Genomic DNA, 15,352 nt, shown 5'->3' with positions numbered 1-15,352 from the left:
TGTGTGTGTGTGTATGAAGAACCTCTACGAATAAATAAGAGTAGACAACTCAACTTGAAAGTGGGCAACAGGGGCGCCTGGGTGGCTCAGTTGGTTAAGCATCCAACTTCAGCTCAGGTCATGATCCTGCAGTTTGTGAGTTTGAGACCCGTGTTGGGCCTCTGTGCTGAAAGCTCAGAGCCTGGAGCCTGCTTTGGATTCCATGCCTCCCTCTCTCTCTGCCTCTCCCCTGCTTGTGCTCTGTCTCTCTCTGTCTCTCAAAAATGAGTAAACATTACAAAAAGAAAAAGAAAATGGGCAACAGGCTTGGCAGACATTTTAAAAATATTCAAAATGGGGGGCGCCTGGGTGGTTCAGTCGGTTAAGTGTCCGACTTTGGCTCAGGTCATGATCTCACGGTCTGTGAGCTGGAGCCCTGCATCGGGCTCTGTGCTGACAGCTCAGAGCCTGGAGCCTGTTTCAGATTCTGTGTCTCCCTCTTTCTCTCTCCTCCCCTGCTCATGCTCTTTCTCCTCTCAAAAAGAAATAAATGTTAACATTTTTTTTAAATATTCAAAAGGGTCAATAAGCATATAAAAAGACACTCAACATCATGACTCACCAGAGGAATGCAAATCGAAACCAAAATTAGATAGCACTATACACCCATGAGAATGGCTAAAATTTAAAACTCTAAGCATAAAAACTAGTGGTAAGAGCATTTTCACCTTGCCAGTAGGAGTATAAATTCGTGTAACCACTTGGAAAAAATGTTTCACCATGCCTACAAAAGTTACACATAATATTCTCGTGACCCAGATATTATCCTACTTGACCATATAACCAACACAAATAGCGTGTACGCGCATGTTCGTAGCAACGTCATTTGTGATAGTCAAAGTCTAAACCACCTAAAGGTACTGTCAGTGGCAGAATGGAAATGTGGAATAGTATACAGCCATTATAAGGAATAACTACTGATAAACACAGCAACACGGCCAAGCCTCACAGATACGATGTCACTCAAAAAAACACCTAGAAGAGTGTCCATCTCCACTTATAAGAAGTACGAAAACAGCAAAGTTAATATACGACGATAGAGTGCTTGTCCTTGGAGGGAGGGTACGCGCGGACAGGGATGAGACTAATGAGAGCCTTCCATACTGCCGAAAATATTCTGTGTCTTGATCGTGGCGACTGTCATACAGGTATATGTACATGCGAAAGCTGATCGAGCTATATAATTTTAAGACTTGTGGTCTTTACGGTACGTAAGTTATACCTGAATTGAGAAAATGAAAAAAATTAAGGCAAAATGGGGGGGAATGCCTCATTAGCAGACATGCATGACAAGACCTGGTAAGGGGTGAGGTGCTGGGTGACTCAGTCGGTTAAGCACCCAACTCTTGACTTCGGCCCAGGTCATGATTTCATGGTCGTGAGATCAAGCCCCATGTAGGGCTCCACACTGAGCATGAAGCCTGGCTGGGATTCTCTCTCTTGTCCCTGTCTTGTCATACTGTCCCTGTCCCTGTCTCTTGTCCCTGTCTTGTCATACTGTCTTGTCCCTGCCCGGCTCATGCTCTCTCAAAAAAAGAAAAAAAAAAAGAGGCAAGGGAGCAGGAATGGGAGGACAAAGAACAAACTGGCAAAGTTGAGAGAACTGGAAGCAAAACTAAATAGCTACTTATCTTTAATGCTGGTAGACTAAATATTTCAATTAGAAGACAGATCATCATAATGGGAAAAAAATTTACCCAAAACGATATGCTTTTTATAAGGCACACAATTTAAACATATGGCTTTTTTTTTTAATTTTTTTTTCAACGTTTTTATTTATTTTTGGGACACAGAGAGACAGAGCATGAACGGGGGAGGGGCAGAGAGAGAGGGAGACACAGAATCGGAAACAGGCTCCAGGCTCCGAGCCATCAGCCCAGAGCCATCAGCCCAGAGCCATCAGCCCAGAGCCATCAGCCCAGAGCCCGACGTGGGGCTCGACGTGGGGCTCGAACTCCGGGACCGCGAGATCGTGACCTGGCTGAAGTCGGGCGCTTAACTGACTGCGCCACCCAGGCGCCCCAAACATATGGCTTTTTAAAAAAGAATTGAAGTAAAAAGAATTGAAGTAAAAAAATGGAAGACACAGAATAAATAACAACAACGAAAACTGACCCGAACCACTTTAATGATAATAATTTGAATTTGTAGCCTTTAAGAAAGAAGCATTACTAAAAATAATGAGGCTACTTCCTAACTTCCAGGGTCAATTTAGTAAGAAAATATTACAACACTATATTTGTACGGGCATAATAACAGCTTCAAAGTATAGAACGCAAAAGATGGACAGAGCTAAATGAAGACACACAAAAATCCATAACCATAGTTGATATTTCAACACCTCTGTAGAAATAACAAACGGGACTTAGAGGAAAATTTAGTATGGAAAATTAAGTAAAATTTAGTGAGGAAATTTTAGGCAACTGGATTAATACGATACCCAACTGCAGAACACCTGAGCTTTGGGGGGGACACAGGAGACACTGGACAAAATCACTACAGGCAAAGCATCACGCAAGTCTCAACAAGTTTCAGGAGACAGAGATCAAGAGGAACAGGTCCAGCACTGTAAAATGAAATCAAAACCAACGTCAAGAACATCAACAAGTGGAAAATCCTCAAATGTTACAAAATCAAGTAACGGGATTGAACTTACAAAATAACCCTGTGGGTCAAATAAGTTTAACAAACTGTAAACGATTTTTAACTGCATGATAATGAAAACCGGATATATAACGTCTTGTGACAAGAAGCTACAACAGCACTTGAGGTCTAATCGTTAGCTCCAAATCTACACATTAACAGAGAAGAAAAATGGAAAGGTAATGATCTAAGCTTTCATCTCAAGAATCGAGTTTTAACAAGCCAGTAAATTAAATCTTTAAAAGTCTCAAGGAAAAGACAATAGTAAGTGTGATACCCGCTGAAAAAGAATAGAGGAAATTAACAGAACAAAAATTTGCTTTTCACATAGTAAAATTGTTACCTCAAATCAAGGCTGTTTTTTAAAAATTTTTTTAATGTTTATTTATTTTTGAGAGGGAGAGAGACAGGGTGTGGGCAGGGGAGGGGCAGAAAGAGAGAGGGAGACACAGAATCCAAAGCGGGCTCCAAGGCTCTGAGCTGTCAGCACAGAGCCCGACGCGGGGCTCAAGCCCACGAATCGTGAGATCGTGACCTGAGCCGAAGTCGGACGCCCAACCGACTGAGCCACCCAGGCGCCCCAAATCCAGACTATTTTTAAGGAGGAAAAAGTATAAAAGGGGGACGACCTTAAAGATCTTACTGATATCAAGATCAGAGTGAAAAGATAAAATGAATAGTTCCTGGGGAAGGAATCTGACAATAGAGGATAAATCACAGGTTCCTTTATAAACGTGACTCACCAAAGCAGACACAAAAAGAAATTAAAAGTTCAAACAGTCTGAAGTCTACGAGAGAAATTAAAGTCATAATTACCCTCTGTGTTAGCTTGCTATGGCCGCCATTACAAAATACCATAGAATCCGGGGCTTAAACAACAGAAATTGATTTTCTCACATTTCTTGAGGCTAGAAGTCCAAGATCAAGGTGCAGCCTTGGTTTATCCAGGGACCTGTCTCTCTGGCTTGCAGAGAGCCATTTTCTCTAATGTGAAGATAGCTGTGTCCTTATATGGCCTTTCTTCTGTGAGTGCTCATCTCTGGGGTCTCTTGGTGTGCAAATTTCTTCCTATAAGGGTACCGGTCAGATTGAATTAGCGCCCATCCTAACAGCCTCATTTTAACTTAATTTTCTTTTTAAAGTCTCTATCTCCAAGCGCAGCCACATTCTGAGGTGGGGCACTGGGGTGGGGGTGGCGGTTAGGTCTTCAGCATCTGAATCTGGGAGGGAAAGGGCACCTGGGTGGCTCAGTCGGTGGAGCATCTGTCCGACTTCGGCTCAGGTCATGATCTCACAGTTCATGGGTTCAAGCCCCATGTCGGGCTCCGTGCTGACAGCTCAGAACCTGGAGCCTGCTTCAAGTTCTGCGTCTCTCTCTCTCTGCGTGTGTGTCCCTCCCCCATTCATGCTATATCTCTCCCTCTCTGTCTCTCAGAAATAAATTTAAAAAGTTTAAAAAAATGCATCTGGGAGGGAACACAATTCAGCTTATAACACCTTTTGACAAAGCAAACAGTATGCAAAAATGGCTTCACTGTTGAAACCTTAAACCATTGAGGAAGGAATAATGCCATACATAAACTCTCTCAGCAAACAGAAAGTAAAAACATTCGTAACTCTCTTGATGAGGCCCGAATAATCTTCATACTAACACCTGACAAGGATATTACTGGAGAGGAAATTCCAGGTCGATCTATGTGTTGAACATTCTAGATGTAAAACTCCTAAATCAAATAATAGCAATCAGATCCAGTAATATCAGTGATCCAATGAGTTGAAAGTGAAGAGGTAATGTTTGTCTTAGTAATATGAAATTTGTTTAATATAAACATCAATCACTTGAAATGTATCACAAAGAGTAAGAGAAAAAAATCAAATGATCATAGCATTTGACAAAATTCAACACCCCTCATTAAAAACGTTCACCAGTCTAGGAATGGAAAGGAGATTTCTTAATCCCATGATGCATATATACAAAATCCGACATCTAACAGCCTGATTATGGTATTTAACACTTTCTCCCAGATACTGGGACCAAGACAAGTATGGTCACTCCCACCACTGCTTTCAAAGTTGTACTGGGATCTTAGCTCATAAAATAAGTTAAGGCATAACAAAGAATTAAAGACATTGAGATTGGAAATGAAGAAATATGACTGTCATCATTTGCAGATGATACAATTAGGTGCTTGGAAAACTCCCCAAATCTACAAATTATTAGAATTAATAAGTAAAAATAGCAAATTTGCTGCATACAAAACCCAACATCCAAATAAATATATGTCATCTTCATACACACTGGCAAAAAAAAGAGACAACTTTCTAAAATGTCACTTACAATAGCAAGAAAACTATGAATAACCTAATAACAAATACAGTAATAAATGTCATTAAAAAGTACAACAGTGCTACATTAATAGCTCCAAATCACTGTGTAGGGAATTTTAAAAATTGTCTAAATGAAAGGATATACCATATTCATAGATTGAAAGACACAGACTCAATGTATTTGAAATAAAATATTCAAACAGGACTTTTGGTAGAACTGACCATCTCTAAAATGCAATTTCAGGGGCTCCTGGGTGGATCAGTCGGTTAAGCGTCCAGCTTCGGCTCAGGTCATGATCTCACGGTTCGTGAGTTCAAGTCCCGCATCGGGCTCTGTGCTGACGGCTCAGAGCCTGGAGCCTGCTTTGGATTTTGGATTTTGTGTCTCGCTCTCTCTCTCTCTGCCCCTCCCTCTCTCGCGCTCAAAAATAAACATTAAAACATTTTTAAAAATCAAATAAAGTGTACTGCCAGTGGAAAGGACTTAGCATAGTCAAGGAAGTCTTGCATAAGAATAAATCTGGAGGACTTTTACTACCACATAACAAGACTTATTCTAAAGCTATGCTGATTAAGAAAGTGTGTTACTTGGGCGCCTGGGTGGCTCGGTCGGTTGGGCGTCCGACTTTGGCTCAGGTCATGATCTCGCACTCCGTGAGTTCGAGCCCCGTGTCAGGCTCTGTGCTGAGAGCTCAGAGCCTGGAGCCTGTTTTGGATTCTGTGTCTCCCTCTCTCTCTGACCCTCCCCCGTTCATGCTCTGTCTCAAAAATAAATAAACATTAAAAAAAATTAAAAAAAAAACGTGTTACTGGCATAAGGACAGATACAAAGATCGATACAACAAAATAGATACGCCTACACAAAACGACACACATGTAACAAAATGTCACTGCAATTCAATGGGGCAAGTGATAGATTTTTCAAAAAGCAGTTCTGAGTCAGCTCAACATACAAAGGAGAACAATGTGGACACTGACCTCCTCTGTAAACTGTCCCCTAAACTAATTCAAGACGTATTCAAGACCTAACTATGTGAGCTAAAACAATAAATGTTATCGAGGAAAACAGGAGACTGTCTTCACGAACTTTGAATTAACGAACATTTCTGTTTAAAAAGCACAAAAAGCAATACCCATTAAAAAAAGATAAATTGGACTTCTTTCAACTTAAGAACTTCAGCACATCCAAAGACAACATTAACAGTGTGAAAAGGCACAGGGCGGGAGGAGATATTTGTCACACACACATTTGGCAAAACATTTATGTCTAGAATATGTAAAGAACTCCTTAAAATCAGTAAGAAAAAAGGCTATAGGCAGTAACTCAGATGGGGGGAATCTGGGTAATCTCCTGGGGCAACGGCTGAAAAACTGGTCAGTAACAGTGAGGGCGTCTTTCGAGGTGTCAGTAGGCTTCCCCTCAGGGTGATACAGGTGCATTATTTTTAATTCCCTGGGAAGGCAGAACATTTCAGCTTTAACGTCTATACAGGGTACAGCAGGTTGGCATAAGCATCTAGTTCCACTTTCTGAACCTTCCCTTACGACCGAGGCTAGAAGGTTAAAAGTACAAATCCTGGGCGCGTGGGGGGCTCTGTCGGCTAAGGGCCCCACTCTTGACTTCAGCTCAGGTCATGATCTCATGGCTCGTGGGTTCGAGCCCCATCTCGGGCCCTGGGCTGCCAGCTCAGAGCCTGGAGCCTGCTTCGGATTCTGTGTCTCCCCCTCTCTCTGCCCCTCTGCCCCTCGCACTCTCTTTGTCTCTCTCAAAATTAAGTAAACATTTTTTTTAAAAAAAGAAATGTAAACTACTTTCTGACTGTTGTGTTTTCTTAGATTCTGTTTCTGTCTATCTGATACGCACTGATCACAGGGCCAAGTTAAGCCCCGGGTTTGTTTTTTTTACATCTCCTGCTATCCAGAGCCCAATACTCTGAACCACCTCCCAAACTGCTTCTAGGGGACCCGAGTAGCATCTAAGTTTTCTTGCAATGGCACCGACCTCTCCTCTCTGAGACCGGGGCACAAGTCACTGGCTGACTTGCTTTCTGCCATGACAAAAGGCTCTCGTGCCAAATTTTGAGAACCACTGCCCTGGAAAGTACACTGGTGTTGCAGAAGCCTCCAGATTCCTGCCCCGCGGTTCAGGCAACAGACGTCTGAAACCAACCATTCCAGGGGCAGCGTCTGGATTTTCTGCTTTCTCGACTGCAGAGACAGAGACAACCGCAGGCTCTCTGGGAGCCCATCTCCGCGGGGTTGGATTAGAGCTGGCACCTCCCTCCACCCCCCCGTCCCAAACTCTCCTAGGGGTCTGTGTTCTTCCTTCATCCCCTTTCGTTTACAATAGCTTCAGAGGTTTTGTTTTTGAAGGAAATCTTTAGGGACATACAACACAATGTAGTAGTGATGAGGAAAAAGACGTGAACCGTAACGACACAGCTCAAGGAAGTTTCACAAAAGGAACGCACCTGTGTACCCGGGACCCCAGAATGAGAAACCCCATTCTCGGCATCCCGGGCAGGTTCTCCTCGTGGACTTTCGCAGCCACAGGTACCTTCGACCATCACCTGTCTGATTCCTAACACCACACGTTTGTTTTGTCTGTTTTGAAAGCATGAGACGTTTCTGGTTTTTCTCAGGTATTTGACTTCCCTCGAACGACAGTTCCACAGGAATTTACTTAAAACGTCACAGGTTTGTTAAAAACGTGTGGACCAAATAAAAGCGTCATAATGTGACACGTTACGGCAACATCTATATCACAACTTCCATCTTGCTTTAAATTTGCACTTAGTCACGTTATAAGGTGACCCGATTTGTAAACAATGACTACGCGATTGATACTGAGTTTGATGGGCAAGGCAGTTCAGCCAATAGACTGCTCAGTTAAATACGGAGTCAGGCTCCTTTACCCCAAACCCCCCTTAATACTCCCCTCAGAGCAGACTCCCCTCCATTAAACCGGGGGGGGGGGTTCCTAGAATTGATTTTATGTTAGGAGAGGAACCTCCTTCATCTCCCCCCCACCCCCTTCCCTCTTCCCGTCACCCCTCTCCCCCCTCCTCCTCTTGTCTATTTAGTTTTGCCTCAAAAAAGGGACATTTATTCAAAGAAAAAAAGGCAAAGAATAGCAAGATACTCATCCCTGTCTCCCTCCCCTCCCCTCCCCTGCTCCTCCTCAACCCCCCTTCCCGCCACGCAGGACAGCCCCTCTCACATCAGGTCGGGAACACCGAGGGGCATCTCCTCAATGGAGGTGTTGCAGAAGGTCTGGGTGTCTCCAAGAGTCCCCTTGTCTTCTTCGGTCACATGGTAATGGCCACAGTCTATGGCCACATATGGCTTTAGCCGCCTCCACGCATACTTCAGTCCTTCGGGCGGTTTAGTGGCGCCGAAGCCCCTTCTGTCTTCGGCTCGAACCCCCTCCTCCTCCCCACCCATGCCCTCCTCCCTCCCCTCCTTGTCCTCCCTGTTTAAAAATTAGATTAAGCCCTTCTAAGCAGGATAGACCAAATCCGCTTCGAGAGTTGGGAAAACGCGGCCAGAGAAACTAACCTGTAAACCTAAGAGGAAATACAGACGCTGCGGGGCGTTGGTTAAACCTGGAGACAAAGAGCCCGGGCCTCGGGCCAACGTCAACGCCGAGTGGGAAACAAGAGGCTTAGCAACCTGCCGGCGAGGGGATGCAGAACTCTGAGCGCCCTCCGCCCGGGGCACAAAGCCAAGGAAGCAGTCCCCCGCCTGGTGCCCGCCTGGTGCCCGCCTGGTGCCCGCCTAGAACTCACCGGGAACCCACCTGAACCCACCTGGAGCCCGCGTGGAAGCCCGGAAGTCCTGGAAGCCCGGACTCACCCGCGACCGCTGGTGGCACCGCCGCTCCGGGGTCCCGGGGGTCGGCCGCAGCGTGCCCGCGGAGCTCCCGAGGGATCGTGCGCGTCGCCGCCGCGGCCCACGGAAGCGGGGCCGTGCGCTCCCGCCCGCGGGTAGTCGTGGCCGAGCGGTTAAGGCGACGGGCTAGAAATCCGTTGGGGTGTCCCCGCGCAGGTTCGAGTCCTGCCGACTACGGCGTGTTTTTCTGCGCCCCCGCGGGCACTGCGGGGCGGCCCTGGTGACCAGGGCCCCGCTCCGTCCCTCTCGCTGCCTCCGGGCTCCCGTCGTGCGGCGGTTTTTTTTAAAACATGGTCTTCACAGGCAAAACCCCGCAAAACCCACCGAACAAGCTTTTCTCTGCGGCGACGCCGCCTGGGTTTCCTCCTGCGGGTGGCGCGCCCGGTGGCGGGGGCACAAGGCCCGGGTGCCCCGCAGACCCAGCGCGGAGGGACCCCGGGCCCTGAGCGGTTTGCGGCGCTCCCGCGGGAGGACGCCACGCGCGCCCCCCGTGCGCCCCCGCCCGGGCTGGCGGTCTCCGGGCCGCGGGCGCCCCCTGGCGGCGGGGCCTTCCCGCCGGTCCCGGGCCCCCGACCACCTGCTTGCTCCACTCAGTTCTCGTCCGTCTTCCTGCGCCTCACTGTTTTCTAGGCAACCGGATCGGATGCAAAAGAAGCGAGCTGCACGCGTCACGACGAGCAGTACAGAAGGACAACGGTAACCCGACAGCGGGGACGATGGGGACAGGCAGCATCCTGTGCCGCCCAGAGACCTGCTTCGGTGGACTCGACCTCATCTGCGTGGTGCTCGGCTAAAAGCGCACAACCTGAATTTAACTTTCGGGAAAGCATCAAACTCAGGGTGAGGGGGCGTTCTACAAAATACCTGCCCAAGTTAGGCTTTGAAGGTCAATGAGATGAAACACAAAGATGGGGGCGCTCTTCCAGACGAAAGGACTAAGGAGGCAGGACAAATGAATGTCATCTGTTTTTCTTGAAATAGAGGATTCGCACAGTTGGCAAAACAGTAACAAGGTTTCTAGATCAAATAAGAGTGTTAATCCAGATTTCATAACTGTTCTGTGCTTAGGAAAGAGAACGTCCCTGGTTTTAGGAAATACACACTGAAGTATTTAGTGGTAAAGGGACATCTTGTCTGAAACACACTAGAAAAAAATTATATATGTGTAAACTTATTTCTATATATCTAGCTATTAAAAAACACATATCATAAATCAACAGCGAATATAGGTGAAGGATTTATGAAAATTCTTTGTACTATCTTGCAACTTCTCCATAAATTAGAAATTAGATCAAAATAAAAAGTTGAAGGAAGAAAAAGAAAGCAATAGAACAATTAATTTAACAATATGCTCCTTTAAATAAAAACCCAAGCACAATTTGAGCATTAGACATAACATAGGGAAATACTATGTTTCGAAACACTCAATTAAAAAAAAAATGTTTGTTTATTCATTTTGAGAGAGAGCATGTGTGTAAGCAGGGTAGGGGCCAAAGAGAGAGGGAGAGAGAGAATCCCAACTCTCGACCTCGAACCCATGAACCGTGAGATCAGGCTGAAATCAAGCCGGATGCTCAGCCATGGGAGCCACCCAGGTGCCCTGGAAAGACTCAATTTTATCAAGATGACAACTATTTCCAAATTGATCAATAGATTCAATAAAATCCAATCAATCTCTATGTATTGTATGGAAATTAACTCACTGCTTTAAAAACACATTTGGAAATGCAGAACAACTTAAAAAACAAGAAGCTATTGAAGAAGATAGCAAAGTTGGAAGACTGATACTATATATATATATATGTATATATATATATATTCAAGACATATGTAATTACTTATAAATCCATACTAATTAAGACAGTGTGCTCTTGGTTATTATATATGTAAATACTAAAACATTGTCTTCTTATTTATTTATTTTAGAGAAAGAGTGCGAGTAGGGAAGAATCCCAAGCAGGCTCCACACTCAGCTCGGAGCCCCATGAGGGGCTCCATCAGATGACCCCAGGATCATGACCTGAACCAAAATGAAGAGTCAGCCACTCAACTTATTGAGCCGTCCAGCGCCCCTATTATCTTCATTATCTGTGTCAACTTGGCCAGGTTGAACTACATTCCCCAGAATTCCCTTTTCTATGTGTTTCTGATTGGATGGTCCCCAGGAGACATTCTTGGGGGAGATTTGGAGGAAGAGGTCAAGTAGCAGCCATCTTGTTGCTCATTCTAACTCATCTGCTGACTTACCTCCTCAGGAGGCGGAGCTGGGTCTGCCACTGCCCCCCACCCCCCCTTCCCCTGCACCCTCCTTCAGCCTCCTCCTTTCCCGGATCACATGTGTGCGTTTAGCCCTAAATGAAGGGCCCTGGCTTCTGCGGGACACCTGCACCACCAAGTTCTGAGGCAACCAAAGCTGACACAGATTTCAGTCCGTCCGGTGGGATCCAGTTCATGCTTGTGGGTTCCAGCTTGTTCTAATCTTACCCACTTTTTATCTGTCTTCCCTTCTGGGTCAAACTGCCCTGGGGGGTCTGAGCTTCAGCACTTCAACATTTATGTGGACTATTCAACCGGCTTCTACAAATCTACATGTGTACACATGTATCTGTCTATCTCTACGTATCGATACCTGTAAATGAAATTTACATAACCATCCTGGGGGGGGGGGTCCGCTTCTGCCATTGAACACTGACCGCCCTTATTTTTTCATGGACTTGCACTAAGCGTTAACCCTCACGTGTTGACCAGGAATAAATTTAGTTGTCGAAATGTCTGTATTCAAGAAGAGGGTCACGGAAGAAAAAGATGATTAAGCAACCACACAAAGGAATGGGCGAATACCCCGCCAAGATTTAAAGTCAGATCGGTGGGCTGGAAGCGGCCAGTGCCGGAAGGACTTGTGATCTGCAGCATTGTGGAACACCTGAGACCAGACATACTCGTCCACCTTAAACTGGAAAACGGAATACGGTATACAACACAGTGTTCTTCAGACAGCAAGCGACTTCAGACAGTGACTAACGCGGATACCTGGGAGAAGAAAAACGGATGAGAAAAAAAGCACCCCACCTTACTGCTGGAAAACAGATCAAGAGGGACATTTCACGATGGTAAAGGGGTAAATACTTCAGGACACAACAACCCTACATCTGTATACAATTAATAACAGTTTCAAAATACATGTAGCAAAATCCGAGAAACTGCAAAGAGAAAGAGAAAAATTCCTCAAATACAGTTAAAGATTTTAACACTTTCTTTCAGTAATTGGTAGAACACAACGGTCAGGAAAGTCAGTCAGAATATGCCAGATTTGAACAACATTATCAATGAACTTGACCTAATTAACATTTATCGAACCTTCTATCCAACAACAGAATATATTATATTCAAGAAACATTGAATACTCACCAAGGCAAATTGTATTATGGACTATAAGACAAATCTTGGTAAGTTTAAGAGGATGTGAAATCATGGAAAATATGTTCTCTGATCATGACAGAATTAAACCAGAAATCAGTAACGGAAATTAAAGACAATACATCTAAATAACCCACAGGTCAAATAATATATCACAAGGGAAATTTAAGTTTTTTATTAAGAAAATAAAAACAAGGGGCACCTGGGTAGTTCAGTCGGGTAAGCGTCCGACTTCAGCTCAGGTCATGACCTCACGATTCGTGGGTTCGAGCCCCGCGTCGGGCTCAGGGCCTGGGGCCTGCTTCAGGTTCTGTGTCTCCCTCTCTCTCTGCTCCTCCCCTGCTCACACTCTGTCTGTCTCTCAAAAACAAAGATTAAAAAAATTTTTTTTAAAGAAAGTAAAAACAAAACATAAAACATCTACAGCTGAAGCTTTGTATAGAGAGCAATTTCTAGCAAGAGATGCTTATATTATAAAAGTTCTTAAATCAGTGAATTATAGTCCACCCCAAGATACTAGAAAAAGTGAACCTGAAACTAACATAACACTGTGGATTAGCGATACTGGAATTAAAATTTAAAACTTAATTAAAAAAAAAACTAGAAAAAAAGAGCAAATTAAATGCAAAATAAGCAGAAAGAAATATTAAGGAGAAAAGCAAAATTCAATTAAACAAAACAGAAGAACAGTAGAGAAAATCAGTGAACCCCCAAATCTGGTTATTTGACAAGTTGAATAATATTGACAAATCTCTACCAGACTGATCTGGAAAGAAGTCACATGTTACCAATACCAGGAAAGAAAGAGGGAACCAGATTCTACAGACAATAAAATAATGTTATGAATAATATTATGTCAATTAATGTGATAAATTAGGTCAAATGGATCAAACTACAGCTCACTCAAGAACAACTAATCTAAGTTGCCATCAATCTATTTAACATAGAATTTGTCATCAAAAACCTCACAAAGGAAAATCCAGGCCAACAAGGAGCTTTATTGGTGCACTGTACCAAACCTTTAAAGAAGGAAGAACACCATGTCCACATAAACTTTTCCAAAAGTTAGAAGAGGAGGGAGCACTTTTCCTATTCGTTTTATGAGGTCAACGTTACCCTGATATCAAAACCAAATGACAGTTGAGAAAAAATATCACAGACCAATATTCCCCATGAAAAGAGTTGCAGGTATCCTTAACAAATTTTAGCAAATTCAATTAAGTAATATTTTTACTTTTTTGAAAGAGAGAGAGAGAGTGTGGGTGTGGGAAAGGGACAGAAGGAGAGAGACTCTCCAGCAGGGTCCACATGGGACTCAATCCCATGTCTCTGGGTCAGATGCTCAACCGACTGAGCCACCCAGGCACCCAAATCAAGTAGTTTTTAAAAAGCATGATATGCCACGACCAAATGGGGTTTATCCACGGGACCCGAAAAGTGATTATTGCTTTTCAGTTCTCAAGGGGGTCATTTCTCGTGTTTCTCCCCAAGGAAACACGAAGACTGCATGCTTTCATTCCAACATTCAGTAGCCCTGTGGATTCATGAACGTCTCTTACCTGCACATTTTTCTCTTTGTACGCGTGGGTGTTGGCACTTCGTGGGACTGTTCTGAGGGTTCAATGGAGTTACCAATTGGAAGTCATTTTCTAGAAGATGAAATACGTAGCCCGTAGATCCTTGCCTTATTTCCACCAGATCAATTTCCATGCCACACCTCTCCCTGTTCCTTCAAACACATGGCAAGTGATAATAGAATCATCCTATAGTTTGAGAGGACGTGTGGGGACCCTTTACATCCAAGTACAAAGAAATGCATATACTTGGCCTGAAAATTTGAAAGCGAGAGAAAAGCTGAAAGCGGAAAACGAGGCTAGCTACGATTCCAACACACACAGGGAAGTTAGCATTCGGTGTTCTGTTGACACACGTCTAGTTGTAGTTGTTGCTGTTTCTGGTGTGTGTGTGTTCGGACACACACCGGGTTTTTAACGTAAGGGTACGCAGTGGCATATTGATTTAAACCTGGCTTTCCATTTTCATATTTTCCGGTGATATAAATAACGCAGAGAGCAATGCTTCCTATGAAAAATTTAAGGAAAACAAAAGTGATCGAAATAGACAGCTACCCTCACTTCACTTGCACATCTTTGCTCTCTTGTTAGATTGGCGAGTGTCCCGTGAGATTTTTTTTTTTAAATGTACTTGCTTAATTTGGGGTTTCGCTTTCTATACATGGGGGCTATGTGTACGTGCTGTTATGGGTACTAAGGTTCACACGCGTTTTCCAAGTAGAACGACGAGGATCCAATTCTTTACGGGCTACCTCGTGCCCGGTGATCGGGCCGGCCTCACCGTCCTGCCTTCCTGGCCAACGTGCCGCTGCCTGGTTCTGCAACAACGATGCGGCGGCCTTGGTGACCACGCAAAGCGGCTGTTTCTGCCCCGTTTCCTCGGTCCGAGTGGAGGGTTCACGGAAGCCACGGCGTCTCCCACTCCCGGGACCCCGGAAGGCCGCGGGGTCAGTGGGGGCCGCTCCAGCGCGGAGAAAGCAGACCCCGGGTGCGACCCCGCGCGGGCCCAGGCTCAGACCGCCGCCTCGTGCCGGACTCACTCGTCTGCTGGGAGCACTGACGCTCCCGCGGTGAGGACTCTCCTCCCCGCGCTCCCGACTGCCCGGGCGGCACGAGAGGTCGGGCCCTCTTAATCCGTACCGTTTTACAGGCCAGCCCCCCATTCTCCCCGCGGGTTCGCGTTCCGCTCACCGGGCCGGCCGAGCGGTGCACCGGGCCCGCGAGCCGGGCTTGGGCGCCGCGCTGTCTACGACTTGAAAAAAGCGGCCGAGCGTCGTGTAGTCGTGGCCGAGTGGTTAAGGCGATGGACTAGAAATCCATTGGGGTCTCCCCGCGCAGGTTCGAATCCTGCCGACTACGGCGGCTCCTTTTCCGGCGAGCGGGACACCCCCCGCCTTTTTTTTTTTTTTTTTTTTTTTAATCAAAGCCCCGCGGAGGGGGCGCGGCTGTGCCGAGGGCGC

At 45.4% G+C, this 15,352-nt stretch overlaps 2 non-coding genes across 2 annotated transcripts; both read left to right on the top strand.

Annotated features, from left to right (window-relative positions):
• The first annotated feature begins 8,996 nt into the window (after nt 1-8,996).
• On the top strand, nt 8,997-9,078 carry TRNAS-AGA. The gene has a single exon. It is a non-coding gene; the product is annotated as a tRNA-Ser (tRNA).
• A 6,091-nt stretch (nt 9,079-15,169) lies between these two features.
• Nucleotides 15,170-15,251, top strand: TRNAS-AGA. Its single transcript has one exon. It is a non-coding gene; the product is annotated as a tRNA-Ser (tRNA).
• Nucleotides 15,252-15,352: the final 101 nt, after the last annotated feature.

Source organism: Felis catus, chromosome B2 (assembly GCF_018350175.1).
Source record: "Felis catus isolate Fca126 chromosome B2, F.catus_Fca126_mat1.0, whole genome shotgun sequence".
In the NCBI taxonomy this organism is placed as follows: domain Eukaryota; kingdom Metazoa; phylum Chordata; class Mammalia; order Carnivora; family Felidae; genus Felis; species Felis catus.
This window is presented reverse-complemented; position numbering and strand designations above follow the sequence as displayed.